We start from the raw sequence: 17,802 nt of genomic DNA on the forward strand, positions 1-17,802 counted from the left end.
CCCTCAGCACACAATCTTTTGGGCCAGAGGTTTGGTCTCTGTGCAAAGACTCACACATGCTACAAATGTAGTGTGCAAGCCCCAAGCAGTGACATGTGAGGCCCTACCCTGCCCCCAAATGGAGGGAACCTAGACACAGTCTGTTTTACATAGTGTACCCCTACTTCCATGGAGCACCAGAGGGTTAAACTAAATCTAAGGAACCAGAAACTATGCTTTATACTTTGATGTTTTAAAAAGTCAGCATTTGGGGCTGGAGTGATAGCACAGTGGGTAGGGTATTTGCCTTGCACTCAGCTGACCTGGGATTGATTCCCAGCATCTCATATGGTCCCCCAAGTAGCAGCAGGAGTAATTCCTGAGTGCATGAGTCAGGAGAAACCCCAGTGCATCGCCAGGTGTGACCCAAAAAGCAAAAAAGAGAAAAAAGTCAGCATTAAACATCAAAAGTTATCAAAACACCCAGTAAGCTCAACAAGATTCTACCAAAAATAAACATGGAGATAGACAAACAGCAACTCAGGCAACATGCTCATTGAGATGGATGAGTATTACACCTCATGTGCGTTATGGCTCTAACAGGATTAATAAACTTTATCTTATATAAAGCACATGACTCACTCTGGCTCAGTCCCAGAGCTCCTGCAAGCCCAGGACTGTGGATCCTCACAGATCTGACCCCACCTGCACTGTCTCTGTGAGCTCCACCCCTCACAGCAGTTTTCAGGGGAGCTGAACCCCAGACCTCAGATATAATCTGGAGAGGATGAGGAGATGCACAATGATGGAACTGTTTCCTAAAGATGCAATACTAGACAAGAGGGAACATTCTTGAATCTATAAAAACTTGTTTCCAACCACCAACTTTGACTGTATATTTTATAAAATATTAAAAAATGTATTTTCAGCATAGTAAATAAGATGCATTTCTATTTTCAATGCTTCTTGACACATTTTGTATGTGTTTCACTCTTACAGATGTACACTAACAATATCCTGTTTATCCTTTGAAATTCATTAGAAAGATGGTAAGAAGTCATTTAGAAATGAATGAAAGCCCAGATCATCATTTTGTGTTTTTTCACTGTTAGATAGTCCTGGATGAAAGAGATAGCTTTTAATTTTGTTCATAATAGCAATTTGGACAGTTTCAATGAAATGCTCTCCACATAAGTGTCCCAAGATCATTTTTCAGGACCACTAATTGGTACCTGAACACTACAGGTGGAACCAGAACACAGATAGGAAGAAAACACATAGTACTTCAGGTGTGTTTCCCAAGTCAAAGAATATAGATTTTCCTACTTGTATGATATCATTTTTACATGATTAGATATCCATCATTTTAAGAAAATTAAACTTATTTATATTGAATTGAACCACAGTGAGATACAGAATTACAAAGTTGTTCATGATTGGGTTTCAAACATATAATGTTCCAACACCCATCCCTTCATCAGCGTACATTTACCACCACCAATGTGCCCAGTTTCGCTCTTGCCCTTCCTCACCCTAGCTGACTATATGGCAGGTACTGTTCTTCTCACTCTCTCCCCATCTCTCTCTCTCCCCATCTCTCTCTCTCTCATGTGCGCACATGCATCTCACCATATTCCTTTGTCTCTGTGTCTGTCTCTCTGTGTCTGGGTATGTCTCATTGTGGAATTATGGTTTGCAAGGAAGATTCTGAAAGGTTATCAGGTATATCCCTTTACTTACTTACAATACTCAGTTCGTGCCCAAAGTGATCCATTCCAACTACTATTGTCCTACTGGTCTCTTCTCTATCCTAACTGCCCTTTGCCCCACACACAAGTTTGGTTGGCTTCAAACCATGAGGAAGTTCTTCTGGCTCCTGTTTTTCCTGGCTTGGATATTAGCTCATACTATTTTTTTTAATATCGCACAAATGAATGCAGTCATTCTATGTCTGTCCCTTGACTTCTGACTCTTTCACACAGCAAGATATGGTCCATGTCCATCCATTTGCAAGCAAATTTCCTCACATAAGTTTTCCTAGTGGCTGCATAGTATTCCATTGTGTAAATGTACCATGGTTTCCTGAACCAGTCGTCTGTTCTCGGCCCCTTGGGTTGTTTCCAGATTCTGGCTACTGTGAATAGTGCTGCGATGAACATAGACCCCCCAGGGTGGTATCACAGATCAAATCTAGTTTTTTGAGGAAAGTCCATATTGTTTTCCAAAAAGGCTCAAACAGTTGTCATTCCCACAGTGAATGAGAATCCTTTCCCCCCTCTCCCCACATCTGAGCCATCACTGGTTGCTCTTGTTGTTTTGGATGTGTGCCAGTCTCTGTGGTGTGAGTTTATGTCTCATTGTTGCTTGATTTGCATCTCCTTGATGATTAGTGATGTAGACTGCTTTTCCATGTGCCATTTGGCCATTTGAGTTTCTTCTCTGAGAAAGCTTTCTGCTCATTCTTTTCCTCCCATTTTTGATCAGGTTAGATGTCTTTTCTTGTAAAAATCCTCTACAGTGCATTATATGCACCATAGCACTGTTGTCCATTGTTCATCGACTTGCTTGAGCTGGCACCAGTAACATCGATCAACAGGAAGTGGGCCCAGTAATGTCTCTGTTGTGAAACTTGTTGTTACTCTGTTTAGAATATCGAATACGTCATGGGTAGCTTGCCAGGCTTTGCCTTTTGGGTGTAATACTCTTGGTAGCTTGCCGGGCTCTCCAAGAGGGGTGGAAAAATCAAACTCAGGTCAGCCAAGTTGGCTGCCTGCATGGCAAACGCCCTACCGCTGTGCTATCATTCCAGCCCCAAAATATTATAAGACAACAAAAAGAAATTCTACTGATAACAGGATTAAAAATACAAAGAAATATGTATCTCTACATAACCAAAAAACATACTTAACTGAAAAAAACAGCTAAGTCAAATCTATTTAAAATGGCAGCAAATACATCACAGAAATCAGAAACACATTAACCAGAGACGTGAAAGATATGTGCACTGAAAACTAATGCTTGATGAAGAAAATGGCAAGGCACTCTAAATATTCACTGCAGTATTATAGGAGTCTATGAAATCCTCATGAAAATTAGAATCTTTTCTTTCATGAAAACATATCAAAGGTAGGTAAAGAGATGTACATGATAACCTTTCAGTACCTGTATTGCAAACCATAATGCCCAAAAGATAGAGAGTAAGAGGGGTCGGGGGAAAAGGTGAGAGAGAGAGAGTAACATAGGGGCAGCCTGGGAAGGCACTTGGGGTGGGGGTGGCCAGAGAGAAACGCTGGATATTGGTCGTGGGAAACGTACCCTGGTGGAGGGATAAGTGTTGGAGAATTGTATGACAGAAAACGGGACAGCTTTGTATTGTTGATTAAATAAAAGGGATTCAATTTTAAAATATGATGTGGTGAAATAAACGGATACTTCTCTAAAACTTGACATTCCCATCGACTGTTGGCATGTAAAGAGGTGTTTCAACACTTTCTGTCAGGGAAATGTAAACATAAAGGACATGAAGATCATCTCTCACCACTGACAATAGACAATATTAGAAGACTGGGGACAACGAGTGTTGAGTCTTTGTCTAAATGGAGCACTGTTTCAGTGTTGGTGGGAGTGTGGTCTGATTCAGCATCTATGAAAAGCACTAAGCGATCTCTCCAAAATTGGAACTAGAGGCTGGAGCCTGAGTAACGGGATGTCGGTGTCTGTGGAGTTACCGGGGTCCCTACGGCAGGAGCCGGTGGCAGCGGGGGCAGTGGGATCACCGCCGTAAACTCAGCGTGCCCCCACCCCCATTTTCCGTCCGCCTCTTCCACCGCCACCGCAGTGCTCCGTGGACTAGCCCAGACGCCTCCGTCGGCCCTCAGAGGTGTCGAGCTTGGCCCCAACCTCCAGCTTCGTCGCTCAGGATGGCGAGCAGCACTGGCTCCAAAGTCGATTCATCATGGGGCAGAAATGCAAACTGGTACTAAAGATCAGGTCCGGCTCCTTCGAGGACATTTTCCTGGCCATCAACATCACCCAACGGCGAGGAAGTGGCCTTGAGCTGGAGTCACAGAAGGCCCGGCACCCACAGCTGCCAGAAGAGAGCGCGCGCTTTAAGATCCTCCAAGGTGGGATCAGCATCCAGCATATAAGGTGGTATGGTCAGGAAAAAGACTACCGTGTGTTAGTCATGGATCTTCTTGGACCCAGCCTTGAAGACCTCTTCAGTTTCTGTGCAAGAAGATTCACAATGCAAAGTGTACTTATGTTAGCTGACCAGATGATCAGTAGAATTGAAAATGTGCATACAAAGAATTTTATACACAGAGACATTAAACCAGACAACTTCCTGAAGGGTATTGAGCATCACTGTAATAGGTTATTCCTTATTGATTTTGGTTTGGCTAAAAAGTACAGAGACAACAAGACACGACAACACATACCAGACAGGGAAGATAAAAATCTCACTGGCACTGCCCAGTGTGCTAGCATCAGTGCACATCTTGGGATTGAAGTAAGTCCCCGAGATGATATGGAATCTTTAGGATATGTTTTGACATACTTTATCCACACGATAACTAAGCTCATTGAGGTTTCTCGGGAGTTCAAGATGCCGCTCTGTCTAACATTCATTGATTTAAAGAAGGCCTTTGATTCTGTTGAGACAGAAGCGGTCATTGAAGCCCTAGCCAATCAGGACATTCAAGCTCAGTACATCAAGATCCTCTGTGAGCTGTATTGCGGATTCAATACCAGCTGAATCTTATGAAGACAATGTTTATGAGACACAGCCTCGTTCCAGACACCTCATTCGCTCTCAACGGAACGACCATCTCTGAATGCAACAGTTATGTGTACTTAGGTTGAGAAGTTAACATGACAAACGACCTGGCAAACGAGCTGTGCAGGAGAAAGAGAGCAGCTTTGAACGCCTTCAAGAGCGTCAAAGAAACAGCTAAGAGGATGAAGAACCTCTGGTTCCGGGCACATCTCTTTGATTCCACTGTTCTTCCTGCTTTAACATATGCCTTAGAGACCTGGGCCACACGGTCTTTTGACATCCCGTGGAATCCAGTCAGTAACAGCTCTAGTCCAGCGGTCGTCTTTAAATCTCATTACATGACCAGCCCATCTGATTTTTGACACCTTGGCAAATGAGACAGCGTCCCTGATTCTTGATCGTCGACGGATGTCGAAACTCCGGATTTTTTCTCTCATTTGAGTGAAACGTGATATTCCAAGCATAGCTCTTTCTATTCTTCTTTGGGAGACCTCAATAGCGTTCTCATACTGTTTGCATAGGGCCCAGGTCTCTGAGGCATATGTTAATGCAAGAAGAACAGTGGAATCAAAGATATGAGCCCGGAGCCGGAGGTTCTTCGTCCTCTTAGCTATTTCTTCGACGTTCTTGAAGGCGATCCAAGCTGCTCTCTTCCTCCTGCGCAGCTCGGGTGCCAGGTCATTTGTCATGTTGACTTCTCAACCTGGGTACACGTAGCTGTTGCATTCAGAGATGGTCGTTCCATTGAGAGTGAATGGGGCGTCAGGAACAAGGCTGTTTCTCATAAACATTGTCTTCGTAAGATTCAGCTGTAGTCCTACCTTTCCACACTCACGGTCAAAGTCAGCCAGCATTTGTGCCGCTTGGCTGATGTTCGGTGTTATGAAAACAATATCATCAGCAAAGCGGAGGTGGTGTAATTGGCGACCATCTAACTTCACTCCCATTCCTTCCCATTCCAGTCACCACATGATGTTCTCGAGGGTGGCACTGAAGAGTTTCGGTGAAATGGTATCACCATGCCAAACCCCTCTCTTGACACTGATGATTACTTCTTTATAGAATGGTGAGATCCTGGTAGTGAATCCGCAATACAGCTCACGGAGGATCTTGATGTATTGGGCTTGAATGCCCTGATTGGCTAGGGCTTCAATGACCGCTTCCATCTCAACAGAATCAAAGGCCTTCTTTAAATCAATGAATGTTAAACAGAGCGGCATCTTGAACTCCCGAGAAACCTCAATGAGTTTGGTTATTGTGTGCATATGGTCGATGGTGCTGAATCCTTTGCGGAACCCTGCTTGCTCGCATGGTTGTCCTTCATCTAGTGTTATGCCAATTCTATTTAGGATGACTCGAGTGAACAACTTGTAGATGACAGACAATAGGTAGATCGGGTGATAGTTGCCAATGTCATGGATGTCTCCCTTTTTGAACAGTAGTACGGTCCTGCTGGTTTTCCATTGGGACGGAACCTTGCATTCAGACAGGTAGCAAGTAAAGAGCCGAGCCAGTGTATTGATGAGTACTGACAACAGGTTCTTCAGGTGTTCAGGTCTGACATTGTCTGGGCCGGGTGCTGTTTGTTTCTTTACCGATGAAATGGCGTGTCGGATTTTGGAAGAGAGAATGTTGGGAACGACATATCCATCCTGTGGAATTTGGTATGTAGGCAAGTGGACATGGCTATTGAAGAGATTTGGGTGGAAGTTATGGATAATCTTCTCCATTGCCGTTCTGGAGGATGTGATGGATCCATCAGGACATCGGAGTGCATTCATCTTGGTCTTGTAGTTGGCGAAGGACAGGCGGGCGTAAAGAATACTTTCCCCAGCTTCTGCCGCATCTACCAGTACGTCTGCTCTTTTTTCTTTGAGGTCTTCCTTGATCGCATATCTGCAGTGCTTTGCGAGCTCGGACGTTAGCTTGCAGTTGCCTGAGGCATGCGCCAAACCACGCTGGCCAATTAGCTCAAGAGTTTTCTTCGAAGACAGGTGTTTTTTTGTGGCTATCTCTCTCTTGGCGTTCCTCACACATTCATGGAGGTGCTGAACCAGTCGATTGTATTCCTCGTCAATGTTGTCAACAATGGCATCTTCCCGTGTTGCCGCAATAGTGCCAAAGAGTTCCCAGTTGGTGGTCTTTCCGGGAGTTTTCTTTTCGAACTTTGCAGCCCTTTCTCCCCGCTCTGTGAAGTAGAATTTTGCCTGAAGGAGACAGTGGTCTGATCCCGTTCGAAATATTGGGACAACAGCGACATCGGTCAGGCAAAACCGTTGATTGAATATGATGTGGTCTATTTTGTTGTGGAATCGTCCACCAGAAGACTCCCATGTCCAACGTTTAGATTCTGCCTTCTGGAACTGTGAGTTACCATGGATGGTCCTGGTCGACATGATGAACTCAGACAGTCTCTCTCCCTGTTTGTTCCATTCTAGGCCATGGGTCCTGATGTGAAGTTCTTCAGCTGATCTTCTCGATCCTATCTTGGCGTTAAAATCACCCACGATGATCTTGTAGAAGGTGTGTTCTTCTTTATAGAACTTCTCTAGCTCCATGTAGAACTTCTCAATTTCTCTTTCATCATAATGAGATGTTGGTGCATAGGCAACGAAGATAGAAACTGCAGGCAGTGAGCCACATCTATTAAAATGTAAACATCCGATTCGGGTTGTTAGGCATTCGAATGAATCAATGCTCTTGGCCAAGTTTGTGTTGACAAGGACACCGATGCCTCCGACACCTCTTTTATCGCATGTTCCAAGGAGCAATTCTTCTCCAGTGTCGAAAACGGCATGGTGAGATTCGTTCCTTCTTGTCTTAGTCAGGCCAGTGATGTTGTACTTGATCATTCGTGCTTGTATCATCAGGTCCTCAATGGATGTATCTGATGCTAGCGTACGTGCATTGAAAGTTCAGACGATCATTTTTGTCTTCCTTCATTTTGGCAGCCTAGTTCGGCCTTGAGATTTTGTCGGGTCTTTTTCCCTAATATGAAATATTAATTTTAGAAGATATATAAAAACTTATGTTCACTGCAGCATTTAGTATAAAGATCAGGACATATAAGCAATCCCTATATTCCATAAAAGTTTTAGGGCTAAGAACTTGTGGTTTATACCTACATTGTAATAATATGCAAGTATAAGAAAAGGTAAAATAGCGCAGATTTCTGCAACATGGATGGAACTATAGAACATTAGATTAAATGAAGAAAGTCTGATGGGAAAGTATAAATTCAGACAATCTCATTCATCTGTGGTACATAGAACAGAGGTTCAGGTTGGACAGAATCCAATGGTAATGGCCCTGCATCATATTCTGCTGTTCCTGAGAAGAATTGGGTGGGGTCTTAGATCACTAGTAAGAAAAGGCCAAGCACAGGGACCACAGCAGAGTGTGGGGGTCTGTGGAGATTTGGTGCTGGGAGAAGCACAGGGAGTTTGGGACTCACAAGCAAAGCATCAACAGTCAGACTATTGTCGTCGTGTTTCCACAATGACGATATAAAGGTAAGGAGAAACCCTCTTTTATGAAAAGGAATGATATTTTTTTGAATGAAAATCAACCACACAAAATCTAAAGGGATATAACAGTTTTTAGTGGACTCTGAGACAGGAAGAGGAATACACAAATTTGTACTGAAGAGGAGAGGATTTAATTAAAAATTTTATGCTTGATTTGTTAAATTTGACTTACATTTTGTAATAAAAAGAAAGTGGTCCCCTAAAAGAGGAAAAAAGAATTGTAAACAAGATTTAGAAGAAAGAAAAGAAAGTGCCCCCTCGAAGGTCCCTGTCCTCTGCCCCTGGGCACAGCTCTAGAGACCCAGGAGCAGAGCTGCCCCTGCTGGTCACACGGACTCCTGCAGCATCCCTGTCTCCCTCAACAGGTTTGTGTCTGGGCTCACAGGGACTTGCCCTCACTGTGTGTTTCTTTCACAATAATACACGGCGGTGTCCTCAGTTACTGAGTTGCTCATTTTAGGTAAACTTGGTTGTTTGAGGTGTCCCTGGAGATGATGACTCGGGACTGAATACTTGGGTTATCGTTTGTGCTTCCATCACCCCATATATGACCAATCCAATTCAGCCCTTTTCCAGGGATCTGGCGGACCCAGTCCGCAATATTTTTGGTAAGAGAGAATGCAGAGACCGAGAAGGTGAGGGACAGCGTCTGCGAGGGCGTCACCAGGCTTGGTCCCAACTACTGCAGCTGTATCTGGGACAGGACGCCTGGGAACAGAGACCCACAAATTGAATCCCGTACTCAGAGGCCCCATGCCACCTAGAGGCCACTGTCCAGGGGATACTCACATCTGGGAGCTGCCACCAGAAAGAGGAAGAACCAGCGCTGATGCACGTTCCTGCCCACGAGGTCAATGTTCTCTGACACTATGTCAGGGGGAGAGGGAATCTGAGTTGGGTTGAGTGTGAACGTGGTTTTAATCCTGGGTCCCGAGTGCAGATTTGCATGGGGGAGCCTCTGTAAAGATAGGAGGGGACTGGAGGGAGGCTGGTGTGTGGGCCCCCTGGGAGGAGGTGCTGACTGTGGCTCAGAGCACTTAGGTCTGTCCCTGGGTCACTGTCCAAACCGGGCCTCTTCCTCAAGCATAGGAAACATGCTGAGGAGCTCTCAGGAAACAGGAATTGCTAAGGGGGAACCAGAAGTTTCAGAGGAGAGTATCTGTATCTCAGGTCCCTGGGGACAAAACCCAACACCTCTAGGGCCTCTACCCTGTAGAGAGGCTCCTGTCCCTCCGTGTTCCTGTGTTGTTTCTTCTGTTCTCCAATTGAGAAGAGAGAAGAGCAGCAGTACTGGAAAGATGAGGCAGAAGCTGGGAAAAGCATCAGCAACTATGTGTACCTAATTCCAGAACTCAACATGATGAATGACCTGGCAACTGAGTTGCACAGGAGGAAGAGAGTGGCTGGGAACACCTTCAAAAGTGCTGAAGAAATAGCTAAGAGGATGAAGAACCTCTGGATCTGGGCACATCTCTTCGATTCTACTGTTCTTCCTGCATTAACATATGCCTCAATGTCCTGGGCTCTACCAAAACAGGATGAGAATGCTATTCACATCTCCCAAAGAGGAATTGAAAGAGCTATGCTTGGAGTATCACACTTCCCTCAAATGAGAGAAAGAATCCAGAGTTCCGACCTCCATTGACGGTCAAGAATCAGGGACGCCGTCTCCTTTGGCAAGCTGAGACCACCACTCTCCGCACGCATGAAGGTACCAGCAGAGGAACAAAGGCATGCGAGTCCCGGGGCTGAGATCTCCAAGCCTGCTCGGATCAGGACTGAGCATCCTCCACCCAGATCCTCCATATTCCAGTAGGCAGGGATCACACCCACCAACTGGCCCCCTGGCACTGTGTAATCCCATCAATGACCAAGATTCAGAGACTATAAAGCCCAGCTCCCGGAAGAGAACAGCACAGAGTCTCCTGCCCCGTGCCTGACTGTCCCCACCGGCGCCCCTTGGAGGGGAGTGGGTTGAGCTTCCCTTCCTGCCCTGACCAGGCCTCCGGCAGCTGAAGACCTCCAGAACCAGCCACCACCATACTGAGACCACTCTCCACAGGCATAAAGGTACCGGCAGAGGAACAAAGGCACGCGGGTCCCAGGGCTGAGATCTCTAAGCCTTCCTGGATTGGGACTGAGCATCCTCCACCCAGATCCTCCATATTCCAGTAGGCAGGGGTGACACCCACCAACTGCCCCCGGCACCGCGTAATCCTATCAACGGCCAAGACTCAGAGACTATAAAACCCAACACCAGGAAGCGACATCTTATTATCTCATTCGTACTTTGGACAAACTGGCAGGCTACTGAATGTAACCTGCCCACACGGAAGAGTCTGACAAACTCCGCGTGGCATACCCAATATGCCAAATACCAGTAACATTGATGGGTCTCATTCTCCTAACCCTGGATGAATTTTTATCTCAGGGATAGGACGAAGGAGACATTACTGGGGCCTGCCCGAGGCAATCAACAAACAACAGGATGGTCGTGACTTTAAAGCAATGTCCTTTTTGTATAGATATAGAAGACCGTTAATATTATGCTTTGTAACTTAGAATTTAACTGGCTCTGAATATTATTCTCTCCTGGGCATCTGCTTTCTTGACTTAAGCCTCAGTTGCCCTTAGTTCCTCACCAACGAGGGACTGAATGGACCCAGGGCAAGCAGTGTGCTACCCTGGCATCGAAATGGGCCAGGTCAAAGTGCCACAATTCTTAACTATAGGTTAAGAGTTTGATCATAGACAAACGCTGTCATGATCCAAAAGTAACGACAAGACTAGGACAAGGAGTTTGTTGGACAAGGAGACGAGAAACACACCCAGGGGATTCTGCTCTAGGGTGGTTCGATCTGATAATGAGAATCTGTCCTAGAAGAGGCTTTCCCTGAGGGAAAGAATTCTACCCCTATTGATTGTGACCACATCTATGTGTAATTGTTACCCAAGCCCCTCATGTTGGGGAATATAATGAGACTGGAAGAATAGGCAAGGGGAGGCAGAGGAGAAAGACAGGAATGAATGGAAAGAGGATTGGAATAAACTGCAACTAAGACCAACAAGCCTGGCCCTTGTTCCTTACTTCGCCTGCCTTTCATAATCGATCTCCCTAGGGTGGAGAACTGACGTGAGACTACCGAATGCGGACGGTGGAAGATATAGGCGGGAGATATAGACCACTGCTGCGTTCTTGAGTTTACACAGTCTTTGAGTTATTTTGAGGTCTTTTACCAAGTTCTGTTGTTGCCTGGAGGTTTTCTCTATCTCATCCTTAGGGTCACTGAGACTGTTTTCCGCTATTGTTACTCTATTGTGGAGGGCACCATTTGAGTTTTAACTTCATCTGCCAAATTTTTATTAATTCCATTTCTGTTTGTTGTGTCAGCCTGGTTTTCCAGAAGGTAGATGAATTTTTTTATTCTACTCTGTCCACCTTGTGTATGTAAGTAGGTCATCTGAAAGCATAGTGATGTGACCACACAATGCATGTCTTTCTTAAGTATTGGTGTTCCACAAATATTTCTTATTTCATAAGTAGACATCAGAGGTAGAGGAAGAGGGAGAGTTCTGGACATTGCTGGACACTCATGACAGAAAACGCAGCATGGAAGCTGAGGGGCCAGCTGGAAGGGGCTTTTGCACCCTGACCCGACCCTACCTGCCTCATGTTGCCCAAGGGCTCAGATCCCTGCTAGGGCCCAAACTCTCCTGATAATTGACCAGACTTGGAATACCCCTTGTTCAAACTCATATGTCAACTCATAAGCAGCAACCAAGCCTCCTGTCCCATGGCAGATTGGACACAGCTGTGGAGATGATCCACTCAAGCTGTCAATATGGGCCCTACCTCTATGACAGAATGGGAACTCAGTGCCAGCCAGCCTAGTGGTAGACAGAGCCTGTGCTCATTGGGACAGACAGAAGAGGTGTGAGGGGATCTTCTGCCTGCACCTCACTCTGCTGACATCCCCCTCTCAAATAGGGAGCTGGTTAGGGAGCAACGGAAAGAGCCTACACATAATTCCCAGGGCACTCTGTGTTCACATAGAAGATGAGGACTTTGAATGCTGTGACAAATCCAATGCAGCTCACACCACTCTTCCTGTCTGAAGTGGGAGTGCCCATTACTCAATGGCATCCAGTTGGGGAGAGGGCAGTGCAATGAGGGTGACAAAAAGTGGAGAAGGGATACGTTTCCAGAGACAAAACGTTCTCTTGTTCTGAGAACAAGGGGCTGGCCCGGGCAGGTGGCCAGAGACAAGAGGTTCTGGCCCAGGACTTTCTCTGGAGTGTTTTGCAAACCCTAGCAAAGAACTCCCCGTGCAGGCAGTGGGGCTCAGAGAAAACATAGAAAACATATATCCTATGGGGTGGGGGAAAGGAGGAAAGCACAGGGGGAGATGGTGCCTCAGCTGAGCCCCAGTGCCCAGCACCCACACCTCCGTCCCTCAGAGAAGCTCCAGGGACCAAGGGAGAGGAGGGAGGGAAGGACACAAGGACAAGGGGGTGAACGAGAGAGAGGGAGAGACAGAGGGAGAGTGAGAAAGAGTGAGAGAGAAAAAAGAAAAGAGAGAGGAAGAGCGAGGTAAAGAGAGAGAGATGTAGGGGGGAGGGTATAAGGGGGTAGCAGCTGGTACCTGGTGCAGGAGCCTTGAAGTTTCTGGAACCACTGCTCCCCGCTGCTGGCACTCAGAAGTTGTTTCCTGGTCAGGGGGCAAAGGTCAATCAGCCCCGCCCCGCCCCTCCAGCTCCTTCTGATCCACCATCTCTGGGCCCCTGCACCCCAGGACAGCCCAAGTCGGGCGTGGCTGCTGGAACAGGTCAACAGGAGCTGTTGTCCGCTCGGGCCTGTCCCGGGGTCCCTTTGTCCACGCGGGGCCATGGGGTCACATGGGCAGCGCTGCCCGTGGTCTCCCCCTCCCAGCCAAGCAATTCCCAGACCCACGTTTGGATCAGGCTCATCCCCAAGGTTCTCCCTGGGGCCCCGATGCTCCGGGTTCTCCCTAACGGTTACCAGGAGCCCTCGTCCCTCTCACCCGACGGGACTGTCCTCAGGGGCGTCCGGCGGTCACTGTCCCACTTCCCCCAGGTGTCTGGCATGTAGACGTCTCCCTAGACCGTCCGGAGACCCCAGAAGCTCAGCGCCCTATAGGCTGCACTGAAACGTGTCCAGTCAGGGGGATGCTGCCCGGCTACTGCTGTGCTGACTGGGTCCTCGTCATCAGTGGCTCTGTCCCCTCCCCGAACCGGATCTGGGCTGAGTCCACATGTGCACAGAGATGCCGGTGGAGGGACCAGGATGCCTCAGAGACCCTCTCAGATGCCCAGAGTCCCCCTCAGCCCACAGGGCACCTGCTGTGCTTGGGGGAGCTCCTCTGTGAGGGGAAACGGGATGTGGGTTCTCCCTGAAGTCCCTGGTTCCCTCAGGCCAGGACAAGAGACCTTCTCCGAGGGACATTCTCATAGGATACAATCATATAGGCCCATCCCAGGTACGAGTTCGTGTAGGAGGTTTGTGGGGAGGGTCTTTGGGTTGGTAGAAGGGTCGTACTGTTGTAACCTGTTCTCAGGGAACACATTTGTCTGTATTAACTCAGTGTGGGATAGCACAGCAGTAGGGCATTTGCCTTGCGCACAGCCAGCCCAGTCAAGCCGAGTTCGATTTCTTCGCCCCTCTCAGAGAGTCCAGCAAGCTACCGAGAGTATCTCACCCACACGGCAAAGCCTGGCAAGTTACCCATGACATATATATTCAAAATGCCAAGCACAGTAACAAGTCTCAAAATGGTGATGTTACTGGGCCCACTCGAGCAAATTGATGAACAACGGGAGGAGAGTGTGACAGTGTTAACTCAGTGTACCTTGGTTGATGTTGATATTCATGAGGAGGAATCAGAGCTGAAGGCCTGTCTCAATCTGAAGGAGATCGATCAGGTGGGTGACACAGGGTCCAGTGCTCACCGAGTGAGGAGTATCCAAGTCCGTGACAGTCCTTATTTGTGAGCCTGACCTCTGCCCTGTCCCTAAACTCTGAGCAGACAGAGCTCATCCCCTGAGAGACAGTCCCGCCAAGCCACTCCCTCAGGTGACCCACCTCTGTGCAGGCACAGAAACCACTAGTCCTGACGTTGGTTTTTATATCAGAGTTTGGATACCTCCATGCTCCGTGTTTGAAAGTTAGATTTCCCCGCAATAGTAATCATTGTAATCAATAGATTGATCTCATCACCAAGCTCTGTAAGCTTGTAGAGCCTCAAGCAGTATTTGAAATTGTCTTTGAATTATTGTCATTATCTTTTTTGTTGTTGTTGTTCAATTCTCCTAATAATATCAATTATTTATGAACAGTTCAGCCTGTCATGCACAAAGTCCTTCCCTGGGGTTAATTTCATTTGTTTTAATTGAATCAGTGAAACCCAGGACCTGAGATAACTGCCACTCACCCCCCTGTGCCTGCTGCTGGGCTGCAGCCTTTGTGGGGACTTGAGAGTCCCCTGCTGCTCAGTCTCCTTCCGTTGTTTCAGTGACCAATTGCCTTGGAATATCTGGATTTCTGGGGGCTCCTTGGAGGGCTGCCACCAGGTCACTGTCTCCACCTCATTCCTCTTGTGGGCCCTGCAGCGCACCTCTGCTCTGATTACAAAGAAATCATATCCCTCGCTGCTTCTGGGGCTGAACCCGTGTGTAGTCTTGAGTTGGGGCGACCCCTCCTGGGGACTCTCTGGGACAAGTAGGGCTGCATGCACTCCTGACACTGCCACCATCTTCCTCCATTCCTCCTTAGCAGGGGAACAGGCTCCCAATGTCCATGAACTGTCTGTCGAAGACCGCAGCTGGTCCAAGCCCTGAAACACAGTCGCCATGACCAGGGAGAATAATCAGGACACAAATATGATGCACTGTCAGGACCGAGTCCAGGTCAGGCCCAGGCATCGTCTTTCTAAGGTTTGTGCAAGTCAGGCTCCGAGGGAAACCATTTCTGCCCAGTACTCACTCATGGTCCAGATAAGGGCTGTCCCAGGGCAAACTGCATCTAACACAGAATTTACACACCCACAAGAAGGACATCAGAAATCTTTGAGTAATTAGTGGGTTCCAAATGGTTTTAATATCAAAGTAAGTAAAGTAAAAGTAAAGTAAAGGCCCTCCCGTTGATCGTCGATTTGCTCGTGTGCTATAGGGCGTTCGCCTTATAAGCGGCCAACATGGCCGACCCGAGTTGGATTCCTCCGCCCCTCTCGGAGAGCCCGGCAAGCTACCGAGAGTATTCGATATGCCAGACACAGTAACAACAAAGTCTCCAATGGAGATGTTACTGGGCCCGCTCAAGCAAACCTGGAAGTGAAATATCAAAGTAAAAACCAAATAATTCATCCATGGAAGTATTTCATTTGTTTTTAATTATTTCTACTGGCATGGTAAAATTTTCCCAGTCATCTCCCATATGATTTTGAACCTGTAAAAATTCTGTATGTAGGTATCCAGCAGATACATTAGCTGATTATACACAAAACTATCATAATCTCTGACAAGTAAGTTTCTTTGATATATTATGCAGAAGAGAATTAACTTTAATCCATGACTTTGTTTATCAGTATCAAAATTGTCATTGGATTCATTAAGGTAGAATTGTCCATTGTTAGCAATGTGAAACCTGTATACCAGGACAATAATATCCCTGTATCACTGTCATCCTGCAGTTCATCAGTTACCTCGAGCAGGCCCCAGTAACGTCTCCATCGTCCTAGTTCTGAGATTTTAAAAAAGTGCCATTTTCGAGGATCTTTCAAGATCTGGAGAATGAGGCCTTTTATTGTTACTGGGTTTTGGCGTATTGAATACACCATGGGGAGTTTGCCGGTCTCTACCATGTGGGCAGGATACTTTTAGTAGTCTGCCGGTTCTCCAGAGTAAGAACTAGATAATAAGATGCTTCTGGGAGCAGAATTTTATCGTATCTGGGTCTTGGCCATTGATGGGATTACACGGCACTGGGGGCAGTTGGTGGGTGGAATGTCTACCTACTGGAAGATGGGGGATCTGGGTGGAGGAGGCCCCAGTCCCAATCCGAGCAGGCTTGTAGATATACACCCCAGGTCCTGCACACCTGGGTTTCTCTGCTGGTTCCTTCATGCGTGAGGCTCGTCCGAACGTGTGGAGAGTGGTCTTAAGCATGGCTGTGTCTGGAACCGGAGATCTTCAGCTGCCGGAGCTCTACTCGGGGTGAGGAGGGAAACTCAACCCACACTCCTCCAAGGGTCCCTGGTGAGGACAGCCAGGCACGGAGGCAGGAGAATCTGTGCTGTTCTTTACCAGGACAATAACAATTCTGCAATATTTTCCCAACTTTGCAGAGATGTCTGCTAGCTGATGTCCCTGGCATAAATATGAGAGAGATATCCTTCATGGTAGTCAACACTCGGCATTCCTCTTGGCCAATGACTGAAGGTGGGTTTGAACTCTGTGTAATTATGGAAATTTCCAACTAGTCGTTTAGTTGCTCCAAACCAGCATTGTGTTATTGACTAAATGCCTCTCAGGAAAACGTGTTCCATGTTCAGGAATAAGTAAGAACTTTAGGATAACGAAGCCAGTGGTTGTTGCCTTGAGAATTGGAAATTCTCGGGTGACATCTAAGAGTAGCATCATGTAGAGAGGAATGAGGGTAGAACCGAGGCACTGCACTATGGTAAGCAGCAGCGGAATTTTATGGCAGGTGAATTAAGGTGCCACACCCCTTCACCTGGAAGTGCTGAGTTCTGGCATTGCCAAAAGGACCCCCTGAAACTTGCTCAGGAACCTCTGTTCTGTCACTTAGGTATCAGGCTCTCCGCACACATCCCCCTGTGTCTCTGCACTCTCCGAGTGAGGCATTTCCTCAGCACGGGCATGACACCTCCAAGGACAGGGGTCAAAGAGACAGAGGGAGAGGCACGCGGGGTTCACAATGCTGCATCGTGGTCACAGAGAAAAAGTCACAGCGAGATTGGGACAGGACATAGAGATGCTCTCATTACCCAACACCACGTGATCCTGGACTTCTGACCTTGGCCACTACTCTAGTGTTACCTTCTCCACACCCCGTGTCTAGTGGCAGGATTCAAGCTCAGAGACACAGAGATGAAAATATGCACAAGCGGCGGGGCACACAGCCTCTCAGAAGGGGTCTCCCAACACTGGATTCCATCTCAGAGAAATGAATTTCCTGCTTGCCCACAGCAGGTGAATATGTGAATATTGAGATGCTGAGATGTTTTCTACTTTTACATATTAGTTCCAGGAATGTCCATGTCTTCAGAGACAAATCACAGAAAGGAGATCAGGAAATCAGGGGTAGACAGGCACAGACATTGATGCACCCGGGTCATTCCTCCACTACAGGTGGTTTCCTGTGTTTCCATGTCCTGCCGAGTACCACAGGTGTGATGCTGAGAAGTGGAAACGATGCCCCCAAAATGTAGAATAATCAAGGATTTTCCTGGGGCTGGAATTATGGTCCCAAACCTGAAATGG

At 47.1% G+C, this 17,802-nt stretch overlaps 1 pseudogene; it reads left to right on the top strand.

Annotated features, from left to right (window-relative positions):
• Nucleotides 1-3,899: 3,899 nt before the first annotated feature.
• Nucleotides 3,900-17,755, top strand: LOC130030711 (casein kinase I-like; annotated as a pseudogene).
• The last annotated feature ends 47 nt before the right edge of the window (nt 17,756-17,802 follow it).

This window comes from Sorex fumeus, unplaced genomic scaffold (genome assembly GCF_029834395.1).
Source record: "Sorex fumeus unplaced genomic scaffold, SorFum_2.1 ptg000044l, whole genome shotgun sequence".
NCBI classification, from domain to species: domain Eukaryota; kingdom Metazoa; phylum Chordata; class Mammalia; order Eulipotyphla; family Soricidae; genus Sorex; species Sorex fumeus.